The sequence below is a fragment of the Solanum stenotomum genome, chromosome 2 (genome assembly GCF_019186545.1).
Source record: "Solanum stenotomum isolate F172 chromosome 2, ASM1918654v1, whole genome shotgun sequence".
Classification (NCBI taxonomy): Eukaryota; Viridiplantae; Streptophyta; class Magnoliopsida; order Solanales; family Solanaceae; genus Solanum; species Solanum stenotomum.
Genome location: NC_064283.1, coordinates 64,470,790 through 64,497,076, shown reverse-complemented (window position 1 = coordinate 64,497,076; position 26,287 = coordinate 64,470,790). Strand labels below are relative to the sequence as shown.

General features: G+C 30.8%; 1 long non-coding RNA gene across 1 annotated transcript; it reads left to right on the top strand.

The window, feature by feature from the left end:
* Positions 1-3,542: 3,542 nt before the first annotated feature.
* On the top strand, positions 3,543-26,287 carry LOC125855463 (uncharacterized). The gene is made up of 2 exons (XR_007445492.1): positions 3,543-3,664; positions 25,956-26,287. It is a non-coding gene; the product is annotated as an uncharacterized LOC125855463 (long non-coding RNA).

Below are 26,287 nucleotides of genomic sequence, written 5' to 3'. Positions count from 1 at the left end.
GTCCATGTGTGGCCCCCATGGGTTCTGATTTGAGTATTCAGCGCGGACTGATTACGTCAACAGATGTGTATCGTAGGACAGACATGCATCACGACTACATGAAATCATTATTGCATTTTGCATCGCATTTGCCTTATTTTTGTCTGTGATGTGTGGATTGTATCGGTTTACCCTTCTTATGTGGAATTTGATCTACTTGCTCTTATTTGTTGATCTGAGGTTGATGAGAATATATTGTTGGTTCTGGCTGTTGAATATGATCTGTTTAGTATAGGTTGGTTGGTTTGCTGCTAGATTGAAGTTTCGGTGGTTCGGTTGGAATTGAAAAGAGTTGTTTGTAGCTGCTACTTTTTCTTAGTTTAGAGTTACTTGCGAGTACCTGTGGTTTTCGGTACTCACCCTTGCTTCTACATAATTGTGTAGGTTGATAACTCTCTCTCAGATTCGGCTTAGTATTTTCTTTAGCATATTGAGCTTCGGGACATACTCGAGAGGTAGCGGTTCATTCCAGACGTGCCCTTGAGTTATCATTACTTTCAGTTTTGTTCTATTCGAGAACTATACTCTGAGACTTGTATATTTTTATTCGAATTCTGTATTTAGAGGTTTGTACATGTGACAACCAAATTCTGGGTAGTGTTGAGTCTTAATTAAAGTCTTCCGCTTATTTATTATCTTTTATTATTGTATTTCTACTTCTCTATCGTTGTGGTTGGGTTAGGCTGACGTGTCCGGTGGGAAATGGACACGTGCCATCACATCCGAATTTGGGGTGTGACAAAACCAATAAAACTTCAAACCCCGACTAATTTAATATCTCTATTGAAAATGATAAATAATGAGAATCCATTTTAGCTTTTTGAATTTAAAGTTTATACAACATAATATAGTTCTTTGAAAGGTAGGTCTCTTGAAAAAAAAAAGATTATTTTCAATATACGTCTCAACAACCAATTCAAGGAAAATTATTCACAACTAATGTGAATAAAAGATCAAATAAATTCATCACACGTGTCACTTCAAAATTACACAAAAGAAACTGTAATATTGCAAAATAATTACTCCTTCCTTTTTCTAATCAAGTATATTTTAAAATAGATTTTTATTTTATTTTACTTCTACTATAACAAATCTCAAGAGAGTAACCATTTTCCAAACTAATTGAAATACTATTATTCAAATTTAAATTGTCATAGTACCATTCATAAGAATAATTTAATAAAACAAACACTTAATTATTATTATTTTTAATAGTAATGTGTAATACAAAATGGATACAAGTAAAACCAAACGTAGAGTGTATAAAAAATAAAAAAAAAATTATTCGTTGTATGTATACTAACAACAATAATATTTATTATTATTAGGTACATAAAAGAAAAAACTAAATAAACCCCAAAAGTTGAAGGGCTAAGTATCAATTACGATCAAGTTAAAAGGCATGTTTATGTATTATGTCTTTTTCCAATATGGCAATTAGGGGTGTACAAAACTGAACCGAAAACCGAACCAAACCGCAAATCGAGTCAAACCGGAAAAAAACCTGACTAGTGGTTTGATTTGACTTGGTTTGGTATTGGAAAAAAAACCCGACTATATTTGGGTTGGTTTGGTTTTAACTAAAAAAAAAACAACCCGAGACCAAACCAACCCGACATTATATATGTAACTTTAAAATTTTATTTTATAAATAAAATTATTTACTTTGATATAATTTTAAAATATTTCTTATACTATTTCATAGTTTTTTATCTTTTAATATATTATTTCAAGTTTAAAACTTAGAATTCGGAATGGTACAATAAAGATTATAGTTCATAGATGTTGATAATTATAATAAAACTTAAATCAAAATCAAATTAATACTAATGCAAAAAGAAAATCAATTCAACACTAAGAATGACAATAATATTGAATATTTGTTCTTTAGTTTTACATTGGTTTAGACAATGAAAATACATAATCTAATTTTAATTTTCCTTAAATATTTGGTAATGTAACTAATACTTATTAAACTTATTTTAGCACGATTTAGTACTTTTAAATTATGATCATTTTCATTATGACTTTGCAATATTTATTTTATATGATGATTTCATTATTATTTTTTATTAAATATTTTTGTGCCATCAGTACTCATCTCATATTTTGTGTTATTTTTTTTAAGAAACACCTTAGATAATTGTATTTTGGTTGGACTAAAGAAATATTTGGAGCACAGGTTAATTATATATTTGTATGCAAATTTTACCGAAAAAAATCTAAAACTCTGGAAAAAAAAATCTGAGGTTTATTAGTTTGGTTTGATTTATAAATTTAAAAATTCGAAACAATGGTTTGGTTTGGTATTTGAAAAAACTGAAAAAATCCGAATTTTATTAGTTTGGTTTGGTTTATAAATTTAAAATTTTTACACAAATGATTTGGTTTGATATTTTAAAAACCCGAACCAACCCGGTCATGTACACCCCTAATGGCAATGAAATTTTTGGATTGTGCTTGTTGAATTTAAGTCTTTATATTAGTCCTTCAATAAGTAGGTCCTTTGGGTGGGGTGGGGGGGGGGGGGGGGTAATACAATCAAGGAAAATTATTCAAAACGAATGTGAATTGAAGACTTATTTTTCTCAAAACGTGGATGTGAAGGGCAAAGAAAAGTTGTTACTTGAGATCCAAGAGAGAATAGGATGGCGATGGGGCGGGTTAATTGAAATTTTTGAGTAAAATATTAACGAAATGACTTCCCTACATAAAATAAGGAAATTAAAATATTTTTTAAAACTCTCTTTATGCCTCACAAGCCATGACCACCACCTAATCCACCCATAGACGCCATAGGCCATTGACCTCTGACCCCAACCCCCGAAACCACACTCGCTCCTACTCGCTATTTTCCCAGCCTCGGCCTCCCCTTTTTAGGAAAATATATGTAGGTAAACAAATTCGTTAAAAATGATATTGACTTAATACCCTATTGAATAAGTTTTATAAGTAAGTATTCACATGAATGGTGTCCTTCCATCCTTCCAACACAATACACCATCCCCACCACTCCCACTCTCTACATCCATTCGTATATATCCCAAAAGTGTTTGTCTATATTATATAAAATATTTCATGATAATATATTTTGTTTACTTATCGAGCACCTGAAAATAAATAACAAACAAATTTATTTTTAAAAATTATATTTTTTTATAGCAAACATATCCTAAGGCTGAACTTGTATAATTATAACTGCACCACACCATTGTCATCCTAAGGAAAAGGATTCTCATTATCACTACTAAAAAAAACTCGAACTACCTATTGAAAATAAAAATTAATTCATTAGAAATATCATATTCTTGATAGCGTTCTAATAGGAATGTCCATCGAAAATACCCTCTATCTTTTTTGTGAAATAGATAAGGAAATTTCCAAATTTTCTTTGATGTTGTTTTTTTCAACATTTTTGACTAATCAAATGCATGGCCCCTACCAAACTATACACACTATAAATACTAACGAATTAAAAATAGTTATCCTAAAATTTCCATCAATAATAATAATAATAAGGTTTTAAGAAGAAAAATGAGGATGATAGTAATATATATCTTAGCATTTCTTGTTATACAAGAAGTGGCTATTTTTCAAAATAGCTTTACAGAAATAGCCACTTTAGGTGTAGAAATGTGGCCACTGGCTGTTTCTGCAATGAGGCCTGATCCGCCGCCTCCACCACCACCGGAGGCCGCGGGTAACTCAGGCCATAGATCATCTCCTACACCAAGTGAAACTTTGTTGGTGTAAGTGATGTATATATGTGTGTGTGTGTTAGTTTTCACTATTTCAATTATAGCACTCTTTGTGACTTGTTAGTGTATATTGTTGTATTTGCTCAATAATTGAAGAAATAAAATTTGTATAGTAGACCTCAGTATGGTTGCGACTGAGGCGTAGTTATTGTATTTAGTTTGTTGCTCCATTGAATGGTATATGATATTCATGTGTAATTCTTAATTGGGCACTGAAGTTCAAGAAAAAATTTGAGGCTCGCATGAGTTGTATTTAAAAAACGACGGATCAGATTGTTACAGAGATTCAGTCCGTTAATATATTGTTATTAGCAAAAGAAGTAGAGATTATATTCAATCTATTCAAACATTATATTATTTAAGCAATACATACAGTACGATACAATACAATACATACAATACAATATGATAAGATACATTATGAAACAATACGTAACAACCATCTAGGAGCATGCTCTCATTGTTGGAGGTTTTGGGAATATGGTTTATAACTTTTTCTTTTTATTTGTTAGAAGAATAATATAAGGATCAAAAGAAACCTTGTAAATGTCCCGTTTCTTTGGAAGAATTTGAGTTACTCTAATGAAAACAAATAATGATAAGTAAAATATTGGAAGTAATGGAGATAATGATTTGGCCAAATTAATGAATGGGACGTAATTTAGGGGTGTGTAAAAACTGAACCGACTGATAAATCAAATCGAAAAAAGTGTTGTTGGTTTATTGTTATTGGATTATTAGATTAACGATTTTTTAATGGTTTTATAAAAAAAAATGATTGGGTTATCTGTTCGATATTGGTTTTTAATATTGGGTATTGGGTAAACCGATAACCCATTAAGACTAATAAAATTTACTACATTTTCTTGTACATAAATATTATATATTAATTTCAATACATTACTGGTAACTGTCTTTATCATTTACCTTCAACACTTCAAAGTGATTTTTAGTTCACAACTTCACTTTATACAAAATGTCAAAATCTAAAGTAAGAACCACATTCCTCTTAATTTCTCTTTGTGTTACGCTTGTATAGTTTTTTCATTCCATTATCGTGTTGTCGTGTCAAATTTATTAAAGAAGTCATATATTTATTTTAGAAGTATTTTCTTATTTGGTTAAACCGATAAACCGAAAATCGATAAAAGATCTCTTATTGGTTTGGTTATTGGTTTAACGTATTTAAAGATTAAAAATCGATAAATCGAACCGATAATACATAAAACCGAACCGAACCGACTGACGGGCCTAATTATGTATAAACATGAAACAATTAGTAGGTTAAATTAATGATTAGGCGACGCAATAGGATGAGCAAATTATTGTTATAGGGATTAAGATTTAGTTCCTAGGTTGCATTTCTCGTAATTTAAATTTTGTTGAGGCTACGATTTTAGTAAAGTTCCAAAGTACCATTCATAAGCATAATTTAATAAAATAAACACATAACTTTTATTTCTTGAGAGAAATACAAAATACAAAATGGATATAAACAATTATCTTTATTTTTGGTACAGTAACAAAACAAAGATGTTAAAATCGTTCATAAGCAACACAACTTAAGGACGAATATCAAAGCTTCTTTCATTAAGGTCATTTGTACCCATATAGGACTCGTTCAATATGGAGGTGGGGGCGGAAATAATGTTGACCTAGCTCGTTGGCCAGTTATTGGCCCGCCCTTTGGTGGTGGTGGTGGAGGTGGCATAGGTCTCCGCCGAGCTGAAACAGCCAGCAATGGCCACATTCCTATACCTATAGAGGCTTTGTGTATACATCTATTGGGAAAAATGGACACTTCCTGTATAACTAGTAATGCAATGATAAAAGTTAAAATTATCTTCATTTCTTTAAGTTAAAATAAAGTTTCTTCTCTTCTTAATATTTTGGTTAGAATTTATAGGAATATGTTTTGTTAGGAGGCCTTGAATTAGTCAAAAAACATGAAAAAAGAAACATTATAGAAAATTAAGTTCATGAAATTTCAAAAAGACTTGATCAATTACCAACCTCATTGAACATTATCATTTTAAATTCATTAACATGTCACTTTTTTCTACATTTAGGAAATTTTGATTTTCTAATACAATTTGCAAGGCAATTTCTTCTAGCAAGGAAATCTTGGAGTACTACGAGATAACCCACCTAATTAGACGTACTTCACTAACATATATATTATTATTACCTATATATTCAAAATATTACGTATCTTACCACTGATTAACAGTTTCTTACTATATATTGAGAAAGATACACTCATATACATGTATTTTTGCTACCATATATGTACACTAAAATAGGGAGAGATGCGAGTGAGATGGGGAGGGAGGCAAGTGAGATTTTGTTATATATCTCAGATACATTCGAATAACACCAGATACACACTATATAGATGTATCTAGTGTAATTCACATGTATCGGGATACCAGATACATAGGAGAGTGGCGAGTGAGATGGAAGAGAGGCGAACGAGATTTGTTATGTATCTCAGATACATATGAATCTACTTTGGTACAATGTATCAAGAACAATTTTGACCTCATACATCGTGAGATACATGTATCTGGACGTATCTGATGTATCTAGACGCACCAAAATCTGATAAGATACGTAATATCGTAAACTAGAGTTTATCTAAGTAATTAGCTCCTAAACTAGTGGGATTTATGCAAATTTTCCTTTCATTTATTGTTTTTTGTGTTATATTATAATCATGATATTCTATAAAAGGAGACGTATAACTAAAAGAACATTTGTAATGTACCATAACACCATTCTTCGATTCCCAACTCATTTAATATATCGTTTGGAAAAGATGTATATAGTTTATTGTTCTTGAGTTACCTCACTCAACAACTCCCAACATATGCAAGACTATTCAATCTCATCGTTCAAATTTAATTAAACGAGTTTTTCTTTTATCGTGATTTTTTATATATTTTAAAAAAATATTTTGAACTGTTAATTATTATGACTTATCATTCAACTTCTTATTTCAAATATCTTATTCTTATTTTTAAAAACTCTAAGATTCATTGTCTGAATTCAGGATTAAAATTAAGAAATCTAAACTTCAAAATCTAAATTGTGTTACATAAATTAGGATAGAAAAAATATATTCTAAGGCGTGTCTAGCTAGGTCAAAATCAACCCTTCAATCAATGGGTCTTTTTCCTCTTTAATATTCACTCTTGGAGTACAAGTAACTTTTTTTTAATGAATGTAAAATAAACTAAAACGATACTTATACGTGCGAAGGGAATATTAATCTTTAGTTGGGTGCAACGAAGTGGTTGGCATTAATTATGCTTGTTGAATTTAAAGTCTTTATTAGTCCTTGATCAATAAGTAGGTCGTCCTTTCGGGAAGAAAAAAAAGATTATCTTATAACACATTTTAAAGGAAAATTATTCAAAACTATTAATGTGAATAAACAATCAATAAATTCATCACATGTAAATTGAAGGGCAAAGAAAAGTTGTTAGTTGAGGACCAAGAGAAAATTAAGCTAAGTAGGATGGTGATAGGGCGTGTTGAAATTTTGTTGGATGTGTTTGGTATGAAGGATTCCATTTTTTTTTATATTTGATTGTCACAAATGTTCAGAAAATATTTATGAAATAGATACGTAAAGTAAGAAAATTATTTTCCTAAACTCTTTTCCAACCTCATCACCACCACCTAGTTATCTACCCAGACGCCATAGACCATCGATCGGCAACCAATCCTGACTTTGACCCCAAGATGGAGCCTTGGACCAGGACCCAACTCCCCGCTGCCTCAACCCAAAACCTCTACAAGACCTTGACTCGACCCTAATTTGAGCCTAAATCTCAATTCTAACATCAATCAGAGACTTGACCTTGACTTGAAACCCCGACCGAAGACTTAACCCTAATTAGAATCTAATCCCCAAATGTGACCTAGGACCCGCCACAACCTTGACACAAAACTCATCATTGTGTCAAAGTCTTGTCTCGGGTTAGTGTTGGATCTGGACTCAAGGTTAGAATTGAGTCTTGGCTCGGGGTTGGATCGTCAGCCTCAATTGAGATTAGGGTTATGTACCAAGTAGGCACTAAATCCCGGTTCATGATTAAGGTCGGTTGTCAGGTCTCAAGTTTGGTTAGGCCAAGATCAGATTGTGGACGAATTTTTGGAGACGGGATTAGGGTCAAGGTCATGTTACGAGTCGGTGTTGAGGTTAAGGTTAGGTCAGGTCTTGGGGCAGGACAAGGTTTTGGGTATGTGTTAAAGGTGATTCAGTATCATAATATTTGCGCAGATTGTATCTAAATGCTCTTGGGATAAAATATTGTCCTTACTTATAAGTTATAACTAAAGAAAATAAGTTAGAAAATTACTTTTTTTCCAAAAAAATCTTTGGTTTTGTGGAAAATATTTTCCTTCAAACCAAATACATGTTAATTGGTACGAAGGAAAATACTTTTCAACTTTTTCAAGTTTAATTGGTCAAGATTTTTGAATTTCTTAAGAAAACAAATTTGTTAATAATGATACAGATGACTTATCCTATTAAATTAGATAAGAAAAAACAAGTTTCATAAATCGCATTACACATTAATAATTGGCTCATCCCACCACTCCCACTCTTTAATGATTCATCCGTACTCCAACCGTATTTGTCTAGATTATATAAAATATTTTTATTTGAACTACCTTCATTGATTATTGATTTGTGTAAAACGCCACATCTTTGAGTTTGGCATTCCAAACTATTACATGATCTAAATTGTTCTGCTAAGTTAAACCAAAATTAAAAAAGCACAACTTAGATCCCAAAAACTTTATTGGAGGGGCCTCATTTATCCACAGGCCTTTATTTGGATAGCAAAAGAGTTGAAATTTAATTTTTTTTTAAAACACTTATTTTCCATGAAAACATCTTTCGACAAAAATACTTTACTTTGTAGCAAACCCACATTGTAAATTGCACCAAGGCCATCTTAAGGAAAAGGATTCTTATTATCTCGCTAAAAAAAATTGAATTACCGATGAAATTTCCAACGAATTCTATTGAAAATTATTTTACTACAAATCTCATATTCTTGACCGCTTTCAGATAGGAATGTCCATCGAAAATACCCAAGAAGGTTGAAATTGATAGGTCATTTAGGAAATTTCCAAAATTTCATTGATGTTTATTTTTTCAACATTTTGACTTATCAAATGCATGTCCCCTACCAGGCCATACACACTATAAATTCTAACAAATGGTAAAAAAAAAATACAACCCATCCTAAAATCTCCAACAATAATAATAAATTTTAAGAAGAAAAATGAGGATGATAGAAATTTATATCTTAGCATTTCTTGTTATTCAAAAAGTGGTTATTTTTCAAAATAGCTTTACAGAAAAAGACTCTTTAGGTTTAGAAATATTGTGGCCACTGGGGAGGCCGCAGATCAGTCAGATCATAGTGCATCTTGCACCTAAGTTGTTGGTATATATATATATATATATTCGCTCAATAATTGGAAAAGTAAAAAATCGTATAGTGGGCCTCTATGTTTGCGACTAAGGTATAGTTATATTGTAATAATGTAATTTATTTATTGCTCCACTAAATGAAATATAATATGGAAAATTCACACCATATACACATTTAAAAGTCAATTTTACGGGTTTTAAACATACTTTTAAACAATTCTTACTTATAACAGTTTATTTACGGGTTATGACATATAAATTAAATTTAATTTTATTTAAAAATCAATCTCAATTTATTTAATAAATGATTAATCTATTATATTTTTATACACATTTAAGGAAGCCTATGATGATTTCCCAAGTTAAATGTTGCTCAAAATTTCGCCTCAACCAACATTTAGGCCAAGTTCTAGATCAAAAGTCATTCCATTGAATTTTATATCTAAAACTCACCACACAATGCACAGAAAACAATGAGGTCGAATTTGTTTTAACCTTAACTTTAAGCAAAACAGTTTTGCAAGTATTAGATAAATATATCAAGAGATACCAAAAGAAATTTATTGGTCACAACATAGATGGTTTGTCTTGTCAAATAATTTAACATCTTTCTTTCTTATGCACACTTCTAAGAATGTTGGTACCAACCAAGTCAATTTTTTCTAAATTAAAAAAAAATCTCAAAATTTTTCCATCCCTTCTTTTTTTTTGGTTGCCCCAGTTTTTGTGATGAGAACTTTTTAGATTTTTCCTTGGTTGAACCGAACCTCAAAATAAGGTTGCTTACGTATCTTGTCAAAACAAGAATAAGGTCAAACGTAGTTCAGGAAGATTATGAACACAACATTATTTTCAATAAGAAAATACTTCTCTTTTTTTTAATTTTTTTTAATAAGGATCACCGAACACGAGTAGGGTTGCCTACGTATCACATCAAGTTGAGAATCAGGTGTGCGTAGTTCGTTATATACGAAGCTAAAACACTTCTATTTTTTTTTAAAGACAAATCCTTTTTTTAAAATGGATAATTTATTTATTTTTTGAATTTTTAAATAAGGATCACTGAACCCGAGGAGGGTTGCCTACGTATCTCATCGATTTGAGATTCAGGTGTGCGTATTTCGTTATATACGAAGTTAAAACACTTGTTTTTTTAAAAAGATAAATCCTATTTTTAGAATGGATAACTTTTTTTTTGAATTTTTAATTAAGGATCACCGAACCCGAGGAGTGTTGCCTATGTATCTCATCGATTTGAGAATCATGTGTGTATAGATCATTCAGATTGGACTGTAAAAAAATTTTAAAATATTAATTATTATTTTTTCAAACAAATGCAATTTTTCAAAGTATTATGAAAGTAAAATGTTTTGAATTTTTTTATTAACTGTACAAAAAGATTTCTTTGTTATAATTTGGTTAAGTAGTGCGAAATCTTTCATTTCATTTTCTAGAAATGTATAATATCTTCTAAAAGAAGAAATATTTTATGTTTTCTCTTCTTTTTTTTTGTAAATATCGAAAGATAACATTCTCTTCACTAATCACACTAAAATGAGTCAACTTATAGAGACTTTTTAAATAAATGTATTTTCATGTAACACATTAAATGATCTAAGTGGTCAAGTAAGAGAGTGATATTTGTCCTAGACGAACCCAACTCTTGTTTCGAGGTTCACTAAGTCAAATGCAAATGATGCAAATAAGTAGAACATATTAGGGACAAGCATGTCTATATTCTAGTTTTTACTAGGTTCAGTACTGAAGAGATTGGTGTCTAGACTGACTTACCCGAGAGGACAACTGGAGTCAAGGAAGGGCAACTTATCGGTATAGCAGCGTTATTTCGACTTCATTGCTAATCCAACCCCACCTAACATGTGTTACTAATAATCCTTCAACAGGTGCCAAAACACTATGGCTTTATCTCAATAGAAAGTTGGATGCATAACTGCATTCTTATGACTGTATGTGAAGTGTTTTTTTTAGACTAAGAAAAGGTGCGTGAAAGAAGACCATATATAACATAATTCAACAATATCAAAGCAATAAATGAGCAATAAGTAGCACATTAGTCCTTCATACACAATATATCTCAAAAAATAATAAGAAGATCAAATAAAAATCAATATAATAAAACCAGAGATTCTGGGTTCGATTCCTAGCAGAGTCGCCAAGGATGTCACACCCCTTTTTGCGTGCACGACGGAAGGATTTTTCCAATTTAAGTGACGTTATTGATTAGAGATTATTTTTATTTTTTCGTAGTCGCCACTTGGAAATGAGTTATGGTGGTGTTCCAAGTCACATTTTTGTTTAATCCCTAATCAAAAGGAAATGACTCTTTATTTGGTCTGCCAAATAGAAATTTGGGTAAGGAATTCTGTTGACTGAGGAGAAGGTATTAGGCACCCCTCGAGTCCCGTGATTCTAGCACGATCGTTGTTGTGTTGTAATTTGACTATCTCTAGAAAAATCACTTTTTGAAATGCTCTAAGTATAAAACAATTTGAGAAAAATACTTAGAAAGAGTCGCCACTTAAATTTTTTAAAAAATTAAGAAAACTTATAATTTTCAAAGAGTTAAACAGAAAAAATCATTTGAAAATACCAAAGAGGGTTCGGGGTTCAATTTTACACTTCAAGAAGGGTTTAAGCATTCGAAGTATCCGCTAACATGCGGTTGACCTGCAATTTGACTAAAATATATACTGACTATTTTTTAGAAAAAATGATTTATCATAAGAATAATAATTTACAATATTTGGTTAACTTTGAGAAAAAATAGTTAAATAAATGACACATTTTATATTATTTCATATTTAGAGAAATGGACCTAAAATGAAACATTTGAATTAAGGTGCAAGTGACTAATTAGAATTTATTTAGTTCATTTTAGAATAAATTAAACCAATTTAACACATTAAAGCATGAAAAATCATTTTAAATTAATTCTTTTGAGCAAATGACTAAGTAAGTATTTATTTATAATAATTTACACTATTAGATTAAATTTGAGAAAATAGTTAAACAAAGAGCAATTTTTATTTTTTAAGAACATGAGACCTTAATTGAAATATTTGGATTATAGACAAGTAATTAGAATTTTAACGAAACTAAATTAGTTGGTTTCTATTTGAGTCATTTTTTGATTTATAAAAAAAACTATTTTAAATTAAATAAAAAAAAAAGTTTTGACTAAAGATTATAAATGATAATGCAAGAGTTGATAAAATGAGATTTGTTAGAAATAAAACAACACATAGAAATAGTTTGTCTTTTGGGGAAATCGATTAAGTTAATTAACAATTCTAAAGTTAGAGTTAATAAACAACAAACAATAAATAATTATAATTAAATAATTTAAGAGTAACAGAGAGAAGTTGAATTTGGGCCTTTCTTGGGCCAAATTCGTTGCTACTTTTGGGGTTTAACCAAAACCCGTTTTTGGTATACAGCTGATGTATATCAGTGTATATCGAATGTATACAACCCATTTTTTCGCTTTCCAAGACCTGTACGTCAACTCCAAAGACTTGTTCTTCAATTTCTCAAGGTTGGATGACTCGATAAAAGAATTTTGGGCCTTTATGGCCCTATCATCGAATGGCAAGGAGAAGAGATAGAGTCCGTGAGGACTCGGGTCGGGTTTTCACATGCATAAACAAATGAAAAGGAACATAAGTAGTGCTCACAACAGTTCATAAGGGAAAATGAAGCAATATGGCATTTTAAAAAAAAATCCAAAGGGGAATGATTTACAGAGGACAATTAAAAAAGGAAGGGGCAAAGACTTCCTTAATGAAAAGTTAACAGCATGCTACATATGATGATTAAGCTAAACCATTAATAACATCAACTTTAGCAAAAAAAAAAAACACAATTAACACATAACTTACCTATTTCTAAGAGCATCAAAATAAAATATCCAAACCCATATATGACAAATTGAAACTAGACCAATATAATTACTCTAACAAAACTCAAAGTTTACATCAACCAAACAAATGTTCCCACAACAAATTTTTCTAATGAGCACTTTTCAGTTCTTCATTTATGATCCACAAAGGAAAGCAACAAAAGACAAGACTGGTGACCTCAACTTAACAGAGGAAACAAGCGTACATCAAATGGTCATATTTAAACAATAATAAATGCATGAGTAGGAACTATATTAAAACTAATCATTATGGCCCTTCTGTTATGATAAAAAGCATGGTTTAACACCTTAAGTCGACTACTAAAGGGGGCTGGACAGGAAGGTTAAAAGAAAGAAACAATCATGCTCTCAAAGCACCAGCTAGTATCGAAGAACAAAGGATAGAAACACATAACGACTAACTTACGAGATACAAGAAAAGATATACTTCACTAATTTAAGCCAAAATGAAATGGTACTCACATGATGTTATAACAAGTCGAGATTGTGAAGAAAGTACATTAGCATTTACCAGATGAACAACTACAACATTGAATAAAATTTTCAGATTTTTGATTAATGAATAATACCAAAATGGATCAAACTACACTCAGAAAGCAAAGGAGCAATCAGATTTTCGGCCACATTTTCGAAAGTGAAACATTTCCAATATGAAAGGCAAGATACATAATTAGCAATAGACTAACTACGAGCAAATGATCCGAGTTAAAATAAGACTAAGGTGAATTGCAAACATGATATCACGAGTTGAAGACGCAAAACTGACATGAACAATATTTGAGTTAAGCAAGAAAATGGATAAATACTACGGGATTAGACTAGCAATGGTGGTAATCTATAACGATGAATCAGACAACAGAGAAGAAAACCAAAAAAAATCGGGTAAACAATGAAGAGACAGAACTATATAGCTTAATGCGTTCGAAGTCGAAACTAAATGAACCGCAAAAGAACTTCACTGATATTTACTTCATGCTCACAGTCCCAAGAACTCACAGGAGAAACGAAACTGAAAGCAAAAGACTAAAACGGAGAAACCAACCAATCCTAATAATCGAACTCCACTAGATATCGAACACATAACACATACTACATAGAAAACATAATGCAAGAAAGGGCGAGATTACCTTTTTCGGGCAGCGAACTGGATGACAACGAGTTTGAGAGCGATTGTCACGACCCAAATTGAGTCATGAGTGGCACCCACACTTCATCTCCTAAGTGGGCGGACCAAGGAATCTAAACCCCAACATATACCAATAATTTAATTACGACTAACAACAATAACGCGGAAGCTCCAAAACTTATTAAAGGAACCAATCAAATAAACCTCTAAAGTCTATTACATATTTTATCCCCAAAATCTGAAAGTCATCACATCAAGGACATCTAATCTCTAAATACTAAGTCTAAGAGTATCAAAGACACCGAAATAAATGAAATAACGCAATTTGTGTCCGAAAACTATGGACATCAAGTCATGACCGAGAGAATCCAACACAAGCTCGAATGCATAGCTCACCCTTAAACCTGATATGCTGAGACTGGCTAGCTGAGGGCTAGTCAAATTTGCTGGTACACTCGTTGCACTCTATAAAAGGAAAACAAAGAAAAATACAAGTAGGGATCAGTACGGGGCAACATGTACTGAGTAGGTATCATCGGCCAACCCAAAATAGAAACTAATATACAATGAATAATAGTATAAAGTCAACTATAGCACTTAGCAGGTGATAAGAAACCACAACATGAACAAGTGACAGCTGAAGCAAGTACGTAATCAATCATAATATCAAGCACACACACGAGAACTCATGCCTCCACATCACACTCGTTTGGGAAATGCGTTCATTGAGATTGAGTACATTAAGTTAATTCAATATCTTTTTCCTTTAATGTTACCGTGTCGGAACGTGACACTCCGATCCAATTATACCGTGTCGGAACGTGACACTCCGATCCAATAATACCGTGTCGGAACGTGACACTCCGATCCAAAAATATTATTAATTTATCATTTATTATCACAACTTTTCAATTCATTAATAATATTACATCAAGCCTTCTTTATTCAAGGCATCACTTCGATAGAGAGGTTTTCAGATTATAAATCTCATGGTCTCAGGATTTTAGACCAATCACAAACCACACAACCAAGCCACACAATCACACAGTCAAGTACATAGAGAACTTCACAATATCATTCAATGCATATCAATCGCTATTAAGAGTTTATCTATCAAATAGAATAAACCATAACCTACCTCCACCGAAGAACTGACGTCAAGCAAGCTACTTTCCCGATACTTTTCCATTCCTCGATGCCTCCGAACCTTTCCAATCTATCAAATATATATGCATAATTTGTAAGTTAATGAGTCTATAAACACTCATATTATTCTTTGTCTAGCCTAAACCCAAAACTCACCTAATTCTATAATCAATTTCCTAAAGTTCAAGCCTAAGGGTAGGTCTTAATTCCTCCAATTAGCATAACTTTTAATGGAATTTAAATAATTCGATAAATCTAATATTTAATATCTATATCAATTTATCAAAACTTAGATTATAATGTGATAACCATAGAAATACCCATAACCGAAATCACAAATTTATCCAGTACTTTCACTACGACAAAACATACAAAACATTAACCTGCTAATAATTTGTTCCTTATACAATTTCCAGTGACCGACTACTCCAAGCCAATTATTAGCATCACTAGAGACAATTAATTATCACCTTTCCCCACTCAAACTTGTAACTTTAAGTACTCATTCTAACATAAAACTAATTTAATTGTTGATTCTTTTCCTCCCAACCGACACTACACATAACCCTTTTACTAAGCATGCAATCCATTCATTAAACCCAATAAACAATAATAGAAATCAAATTTGATTAATAATCAAAGCCAACACTTTATTTACTGATTATTAATGGTTGGTCACAACATTCCATTCACAATGCACTTTAAATTATTCAATACCACCATATAATATTACTTTTACTATTCATTCAGCCATAAAATGGCACTAAGTCATATCAGGTAATTATACAAAACCTTCCGCCCAATAATTAATATGCAAAGAACAATATTGATGGTTGTTGTAGATTTACCTGAGGGTACCGCCGTCTCGTGAGTTGCAGGTAAGCATTCGCTCTATTGTCTCGTCTTTTAATTATTTAGGGTTAATAATTATCAACTAATTAATAATTAAATAACTACTAAACCCTATAATTTCTTTCTACAGAATATTTACTCCTTAATTGTTATATAAGACCAACTATAAAAGTGTGAAAGCAACCCACTATAAATTTTAATGTTATTTTCTTTAACCACCAACTAAATAAATTATTAAAAGTACCCCATTAATTATATAATTGTAGTTATGAATAGTCCAAAATATCCATTTAGAATCTATCGGAAAGTATTTTATGAAATAAAAAGCTCTAGTACTCAAAACGACCAAATGGGTCGTTACAGATTCCACCACTGTGAACTTAATACGGACAAGCGAAGAATCGATACACAAAAAAATTAGCTCTTTTTTTTTCGTCCTTTCAATGTATGAAACCTCTATATATATTTTTTTAGATGGTAAAAATCTTTTTTTTTCCCTCCCCTAAACAGTGATCATAAGAGAGCAATATATATCTGGAAATTCGGAGGAAATCCCGTGAAATTTTGAATTCGTTCCGCCCCTTTTAAGACAACCCTAGAAAGCTTTGAAAAAATCCCTTAAAATGGGGGAAAGGGGACGTGAGGGGATGAGTCTGCAGGGTATGGGTTTTGCAGGGTAGTTGGATGATGGCGCTGGTTTCATTGCAAAGAAGAAAAGGCGTCCCGGGGTTAGTTTCTGATCGCGTGTGATTCTGGGTTTGCAGCGCAATTTGCTTGCTGGATTTCGATTATCACGTGAAGCAGAAGAATACGATGTACAGGGGTGGGGTCGTCTGGTTTGGGCGTCTGCTGTAGATGCTGATTTATGTTGTATTTGATGGGTTTTTCACGATGGAGAAGAAGATACGGTGGGGTCAGTCGATGGTAATCTGTTTGTATGTATTGTAATCTTGATATATTGGGTGGGCCTTTTACTGAAGGAGAAACGGGCTGGGTCGGGAATTAAATCGGGTTATTAGGATAGAAAAGAGGTGGGCTGCCGACATTGCATTTGGATGCTGGAATTTGGGATTGGCTGAAGGGAATGGGAATAAGAATTGGAAAAATGAGATGGGCCACTCGACTTTACAAATAGGGCCCAAGTTAGTTTATCACAAATGGATTAGTGAAGGGAGGTTAAATTTGAATTGATAATTTAACTCATTTGATTAAAATTATAGCTAATTGAATTTAAGAATTTAGCCGAATTGAGCTTAATTGGTGATTCGGCTAAAAACTAATTAAAACGAATTGATATAAATTGATTAATGAGCTTCTTAATCTTAACAAAATAAAATAATTAACTTAATTATAAACTAATTAACTCAAAATATAAGCTATTAATTAATTAAACTAAATAACCAAATATTTAAATAAAACTAAAATCTTTTTGAGCCAATTTTCGAACATTCGTAAAATATACTAATTAGACACATAATTATATAAAATATCATATTTATTATTTTAAAATTTATAAGAGTGACAAAACTACTTAAAATGACTTGAAAAATATTTTGAATTTTATAAAGTCAATTATTTCAAATCATTTAGAATTTAGGAAGCTCGATGATTAATATATATTGTGGAGGTCCAAAATTGGGTGTCAACAGTCGCTTTCATTAACTTATACTTATTTTAACTATCTTTCGGATATATTTTTATAGGCCATGATTTGCTCACATTTTTTATTTGTTTAACTTTTATTAGTCTTAAACCGGATGCATAACTGCATTCTCGATCTTGACATTTGGAGATATAATTGTCTTCCCCTCTCGAGTTCATCACACTTAATAATCTCAATTTACACCTCTTGGTTTGAATTAACAAAAACTAATTATTAAAACAATTTGGACAAGGTGCGTCATTGCATCCTTGAGTTTCTTTTAAGTGTTTCAAAGAAAAATGTGTAACCACATTCTTAATTGAAACCGACCTTTGAAACGGGTCTGTATGTATAGTACTGTAGTACGTAGTATATGTGTGTGATGTGTTTTCTAAGGGTGTGTAGTATATAGGAGTGTGTAGTACGTGTGTGGGTGTGTAGGTATTGAATGTATATAGGATGGGTTGTGGGATCTGATGGTATGTGTGTGTGGTGTGTGTTGTGTGGAGTGGGAAATGTGGGTAGAGCGAGGTTTAGGGGTAATGGGTAGTGGGGTAAATTTTTTATTTTTTTAAAATAATATAATATAATATAATATAATATTATTTAGTTATTTTTTAAAACAAACAAAAATTGAGTAGCTATTAGTAAATTATAAATAAGAAATACTAATTTATTTATTAAACTAGTATAAAAATAAAACATATCTTTTTTGTTATTTTTAAATCTTTTAAAAGAAATTTACTAAAATAAGACAAAATTAAAATATCTAACTTAGACATAAAAGAAACATTTAAGGAATAAAAATAGTATAAAATTTTATGTTCGGTCAAAAATTATGTGTCTACAATATTAACTAACACTTAACATATGTACACCATATAATTTTCTGACGAAGGGTGTGCACCGGAACACCCTTTGCCTAAGGTGGCTCCGCCCTTGGGATGTTGAAGAGTCCCACATCAAATGAAAAGAGATGAATGGTCTCCTTATATGGCCTTAGAAAATTTTCTCCTCATGAACTTTATTGCTTTAATTTCGAGGTTATGTGTTAGATACAAGATCCATAATTTTACGATAGCTACTTCTTCATTTTTTTTTTAATTTTTAAAGAACTAACTATGTACGTTGTCTAATTTTATTACCCCTCAACAAAAATCTGTTAAATATATAGTTAAGGGACCATTTTAGACCTACTACTATAGTTAGACAACTAGTCAGGAAAGAACCTCGTTTTGACCTTGTAGTATGAATTTGAGTAACATATACGTACTAATTATTGTACATTAAACTTATATTGTCATCCAACTATAACAAATAGCACCTTGATCAATATGGAGGTGGGGGTGCGGGGAATAGTACTTTTGGCTTGATTTTGTAGTGATCCTTCAGAGAAGAGCGGGCCAATAATTCACTTAATATAGACCAACAAGCCTCTCATATTTGACTTTTATAATAGTGCATTCATCCTCTCAAAATTTTGTGTTTGATTGGAGGTATTAGGTTATCCTGAGATTATTTATCCTAATATTTATACCTTAGTGATAGGATAAGTTATCATATATACGTGATGGAATAACTTATCCTGAAATAATTAATTCCGAACACATCTAATTTTATATTCTCAGAAAAATTATATTCACTGATTAAATAATTCCATTCTTGTTAATCCCCATATTATAATCTTATCATTAATTATAATTCTCATATAATAAACTTGTTCACTGATCAAACAACTCATAAACATTTCTCCCCCTTTTCCTTCTCATCCTTTTAAAAAAAAAAGAAAAGATAAAGAAAACACACAACCACAGTATTGTCACAAATTTGAATTTAGTCAGATTCTAATACAAGTATTAAAATGAGGGGGAAAAAAAGAGGGAGAGAAAGAATGAAAGCCTTGCTTTATTATATGAAGTAGGGGTGTACAAAACCGAACCAAACCACAAACTGAGTCAAATCGAAAAAAAAAAATTCGACTAGTGGTTTGGTTTGACTTGGTTTGGAAATGGAAAAAAAACCCGACTATATTTGGGTTGGTTTGGTTTTAACTAAAAAAAAACCAACCCGACTTATATATATATATATATATGTAATTTTAAAATTTTATTTTATACATAAAAATATTTACTTTAATATAATTTTAAAATATTTCTTATACTATTTCATAGTTTTTATCTTTTAATATATTATTTCAAGTTTAAAACTTAGAATTCGGAATGGTCCAATAAAGATTATAGTTCATATATAGATGTTGATAATTATAATAAAACTTAAATCAAAATTAAATTAATACTAATGCAAAAAGAAAATCAATTCAACACTAAGGAAGACAATATTATTGAATATTTGTTCTTTAGTTTTACATTGGTTTAGACAATTAAAATACATAATCTAATTTTAATTTTCCTTAAATATTTAGTAATGTAACTAATACTTATTAAACTTATTTTAGCATGATTTAGTATTTTTAAATTATGATCATTTTCATTATAACTTTGCAATATTTATTTTATATGATGATTTCATTATTATTTTTTATTGAATATTTTAGTGTCATCAGTACTCATCTCATATTTTGTGTTATTTTCTTAAGAAACACCTTAGATAATTATATTTTGGTTGGACTAAAGAAATATTTGGAGCACAAGTTAATTATATGTTTGTATGCAAACTTTACTGAAAAAATCCGATGTTTATAAGTTTGGTTTGATTTATAAATTTAAAAATTCGACACAATGGTTTGGTTTGGTATTTGAAAAACCTGAACCAACCCGCGGTTGAAAAACCCGAAAAAATCTAAATTTTATTAGTTTGGTTTGATTTATAAATTTAAAAATTTTATACAAATGGTTTGGTTTGATATTTGAAAAATTCGAACCAACCCGATCATGTACACCCATGAAGTAAACGCAATCATATATATAGTGAAAATATGAACATGGTAACACACCATCAGTGGTGGAGCTACAATCCTACAATGTCACAAGAAGGTTCACCAGAACTCAATAATTTTGACTCAAACCCTATTTTGTATTTTCACATCTACGTATTACGTATAAATAACTTACAAAGACTCTAATGAGGTACATTTTCTAGAATTCAGAATTCATAAACTCAAAATCCTAGCTCCATCTCTGCACACCAACAAATCAAAACTTTGAGTCAACTATGGAGACAGCGGGGTAGGTGGTACAATTAGTAATCTTGGCCTAATAGGTGACGCGGCCTTTGGTGGTGGTGGTGGCGGCGGAGAAGGTCTCATCATCTCACCATAAACACCTAGTAGTGGCCATATTTCTAAATGGCTATTTTGAAAAATGGCCATTTCTTGTATAACAAGTAATGCAAAAATACAAGTTATAATCATTTTCATGATTTCTAAAAGCTTATTGTTTGAGGTTTTGGGAATATGAGTTATATATATAGTAACATTCATAATTTTTTTTATAATGTTTATGTCTTGGTCGAAGGTATTTGATTATTCAAAATTGTTGAAAAGTACAAAAATCAAAGAAAGTTCATGAGTTTGCAATATGACTTTAATAATTTTCAACCTACTTGTGTTGAACTTGTCTTCAAATTAATCGAACAAAAGCAAGTACTGAATACCAAATGAAAAATCATTATAAAAAGGAATTGTTAACGCCTATGGTTTTACAATTTTGGATCTCACATAATCCTATGATCTTGCGTACGCACTATTATCCTTATGATCTAGTTTTAGTGGTTTGAGTTAAAATAAGGGTCTCAACGTTTTTTTTATTTTAATCATAGTATCAATTATAAGTCAGTACCATCACATCTTATTGTTTACCTATTGTTGGGCTCCCATATAATATGCGCTTCAAATATTCCATCTTGTGTGTCCATCTCAACGCGTTCATTTCTTTATCGATGAAAATGCTGATCAAAAGAGAAAACTTGGAAAACATGAATTTAATAATTTCTTCTCTAGTCTTCTGTTGAAACGTTTAATAATGTCACAATATTATATTGTTGAATAATGTGTGATACATCTTTAAAAGACTGATGAAATTTCATTTTCAAGAAATTAAAAATATATTACAAAACCGTGTTTTTATAGAAGTCACAAGACATGGACAAAATAATTTTATGTATATTATTCGAGAAAGTGATGGGACTAATCCCATCCCAAAAATATTGATCATTATTTCTTATATCGAGATATATATTTTTTTCTCCGATATTTAGTGTCTGCTATTACTTGATTAATTTGAATTAGTATTTTTTTCATTATTTCTATTTCTAAAAAAAAATAAAGTTTCGAGGCCTCTATTAGTAGAGTACGCTAAAGGGGTTTCTTATCTTTGGCTAGTATCATATGTATATTTATGAGCTTTGATATACCTATGAGCAATGCAAATACTTATATTTCAATATCATTAAATTATTTCTAATTTATCTTTTTCTAACTTAAATGATAAATTTTATTTTTAAAATTTTAGCAATATTCTAATTTGAGTTCTATTTCTAAATTAATAGTTTGAATAATCTAATTGTATTTGAGGTAAAATGTTTAATATAAATAAAAACGAATTCAAACATAACATATATATGATGGTACAACACAAAGATTCGTAATAGATTAATGGCATGGAAAGAAAGCTTTGCTTCATTTATAAATGTAAATAATTAAAAGAAATCATCACATTAAATAATTGGAAGGAGAAAAAAAAACAGATATACATCATGGTATAGAGAGTACCAACTTTCGATCGAGGAGACAAATTTGGTATACTGTCTTTCCATTATCAACAGGTATATAGTAAAAAAATATGAACATGATAATATGGCCAAAAATGATCATCAATATGGAGATGGTGGTACACGAAAACCTGGACTAACTGTTTCTGCGGCCCTAGGTGTTGGTGGAGGCGGCCTGCTTCGTTGGGCTGAAACAACTAGTGGCCACATTTCTATACCTAAAGAGGCTTTCTCTGTAAAGCTATTTTGAAAAATGATCATTTCTTGTATAACAAGTAATGAAATTATACAAATTCTAACCATCTTCATTTTTATTTTTAAATTTGGGACTTGTTTATTATTGTCCTAGGTTTATGGTATATAGGGTTATATATATAGTACATACTTTAACTCTTTTCTTTAATTTGACTATTCAAAAATGTTGAAAACACATCATGAGCACATAGGAATTCCTTTAATGTTTTGCTTCATAGGAATTCTCATTTTCTTAGGAAGAAAATGACATGACATGACACTTAGGGAGTTTTAATTTTCTAATAGGAAATTTATATAATTAACAAGGTAATTTCTTCTAGTATGGAAATTTTGCATGAGATGATCAAATCATGACTTTTTAAAATGTAGCAAGAGAATAATGGATTAATGACGAAATTTACTAGTTACACAATTTGAATAAAAGAAAATAATTCTATAAATATTTTCAATGAAATTAATTTGTTGTTGAAATCATAATCTCAATCCCGCTATTAGAACACCTTTTTTCCAAGATTGGAAAAGTCATTGAACAAGATTTTACCGATCTCGATCTCATGTGTTAAAGATATTCTACAAAAATATACGTATAATTAAAATAAAATATATATATTTTACCATAAAACTCCAAACCTCGACTACTTCAATTTCTTTTGAAAAAATAATGAAAATCCATTTTAGCTTCTTGAATTTAAAGTATATACATATATAATTCTTCGAAAGGTAGGTCTTTTGAAAAATAAAAGATTATTTTCAATACACGTCTCAACAACCAATTCAAGGAAAATTATTCATAACTAATAAAACATCAAATAAATTCATCACACGTGTCACTTCTAGGAATTACATGTGAATTGGAGACTTATTGATCATTCTAAAACATGGAGGTGAAATGCAAAGAAAAGTTATAACTTGAGGTCCAAGAAAGAAAAGAAAAAATAGGGATGACAACGGTGCAGATCAAAATTTTAAGGGATTGCCATGGTGATTTAATATGATCATGATATATATTTTTTGTTTGGATTTAGTGAAATAACAATAATAATATGATTGGAGCATTAACAACATAGTTTGAAGTGAAATGTTATTGTACAATCTGATACAATGAACCAAATTGAATAAGTTGTTTAATATTTATATGTTTTATTTTACTTCTACTATAACAAATCTCGAGAGAGTAACCATTTTCCAAACTAATTGAAATACTATTATTCAAATTTAAATTTTCAAAGTAATATTCATAAGAATAATTTTTTAATAAAATAAACACTTAATTATTTTTTTTTTAATAGGAATGCGAAATACAAAATGGATACAAGCAAAACCAAACATAGAGTGTATAAAAAAAGAAAAAAAATATATTTGTTGTTATGTTTACTAACAACAATAATCTTTATTATTAGGTCCATAAAACAAAAAACTAAACAAAGATTTTAAAATTGTTCATAAGCAACAGTACGACTTAAGTCCATTAAAAGAAGGACCAACTCCATGTTCTTAAATGCATTACTCTTATAGGACTCGTTCAATATGGAGGTGGGGGTGGAAATAATGTTGACCTAGCTCGTTGGCCAGTTATTGGCCTGCCCTTTGGTGGTGGTGGAGATGGTGGTTTTGGTCACTTCTGGGTAGGAACAGCCAGCACTAGCCACATTCCTATACCTATAGAGGCTTTGTGTATACATCTATCATGTACATGCACACCTAAAGTTAGAGGGCTAAGTGTTAGCTAAGACCAAGTTAAAAAACATGAAGCCTTTGGCGTTGTGCTTGTTAAATTTGAAGTCTTTATATTAGTCCTTCAATAAGTAGGTCCTTTGGATAAAAAGATCATCTTATAATACATTCAAAGAAAATTATTTAAAACTAATGAAAATAAAGATCAAGAAATTTAGGAATTACATGTGAATTGAAGACTTGTCTTTCTCAAAAAAACGTGGAGGTGAAGGGCAAAGAAAAGTTGTTACTTGAGATCCAAGAGAGCATAGGGGGGCGATGGGGCGGGTTAATTGAAATTTCCGAGTAAAACATTAAGAAAATGACTTCTCTACATAAAATAAGAAAATTAAAACATTTTTCAAAACTCTCTTTAAACCTCTTGACCACTACCTAATCCACCCATAGACGTCATAGGCCATCGACCACTGACCCCGAACCCACCACTCGCTCCTACTCGCTATCTTCCCGGCCTCCGCCTCTCCTTCTAGAAAAATATTTTTTTTCGTACCAAATATGATTTTCAATTTTTTAAATGTTTGGTTGGTCAAGATTTTTGAAAAATATTATTATAAGAAAACAAATTAGTTAAAAATGACAAAAATTGACTTAACTCCCTATTGAATAAGTTTTATACGTACACATAAATTGTCTCCTCCCATCCTTCCAACACAGTACCCCCATCCCCACCACTCCCACTCTCTACATCCATTCGTATATATCCCAATAGTGTTTGTCTAAATTATATAAAATATTTTCACAATAATATATTTTGTTTACTTATCAAGCACCTGAAAATAAATAAGAAATAAACTTATGTTTTAAAATATTTTCTTTATAGTAAACATATCCTAAGGTTGAACTTGTATAATTATAACCGCACCACACCATTGTCATCCTAAGGAAAAGGATTCTCATTATCACTACTAAAAAATCTCGAACTACCTATTGAAAATGAAAATTAATTCATTAGAAATCTCATATTCTTGATAACGTTCCAATAGGAATGTCCATCGAAAATACCCTCTATCTTTTTTGTGAAATAGATAAAGGAAATTTCCAAATTTTCTTTTATGTTGATTTTTTCAACATTATTGACTAATCAAATGCATGGCCCCTACCAAGCCATACACACTATAAATACTAACGAATTAAAAAGAGTTATCCTAAAATCTCCAACAATAATAATAATAAGGTTTTAAGAAGAAAAATGAGGATGATAGTAATATATATCTTAGCATTTCTTGTTATACAAGAAGTGGCTATTTTTCAAAATAGCTTTACAGAAATAGCTACTTTAGGTGTAGGAATGTGGCCAATGGCTGTTTCTGCACTGAGGCCTGCTTCGCCGCCTCCACCACCACCGGAGGCCGCGGATAAGTCAGGCCATAGATCATCTCCTACACCAAGTGAAACTTTGTTGGTGTAAGTGATGTATATATATGTGTGTGTGTGTGTTAGTTTTCACTATTTCAATTATAGCATTCTTTGTGACTTGTTAGCGTATATTGTTGTATTTGTTCAATAATTGAAGAAATAAAAATTTGTATAGTAGACCTCAGTGTGTTTGTGATTGAGGCGTAGTTATTGTATTTAGTTTGTTGCTCCATTGAATGGTATATGATATTCATGT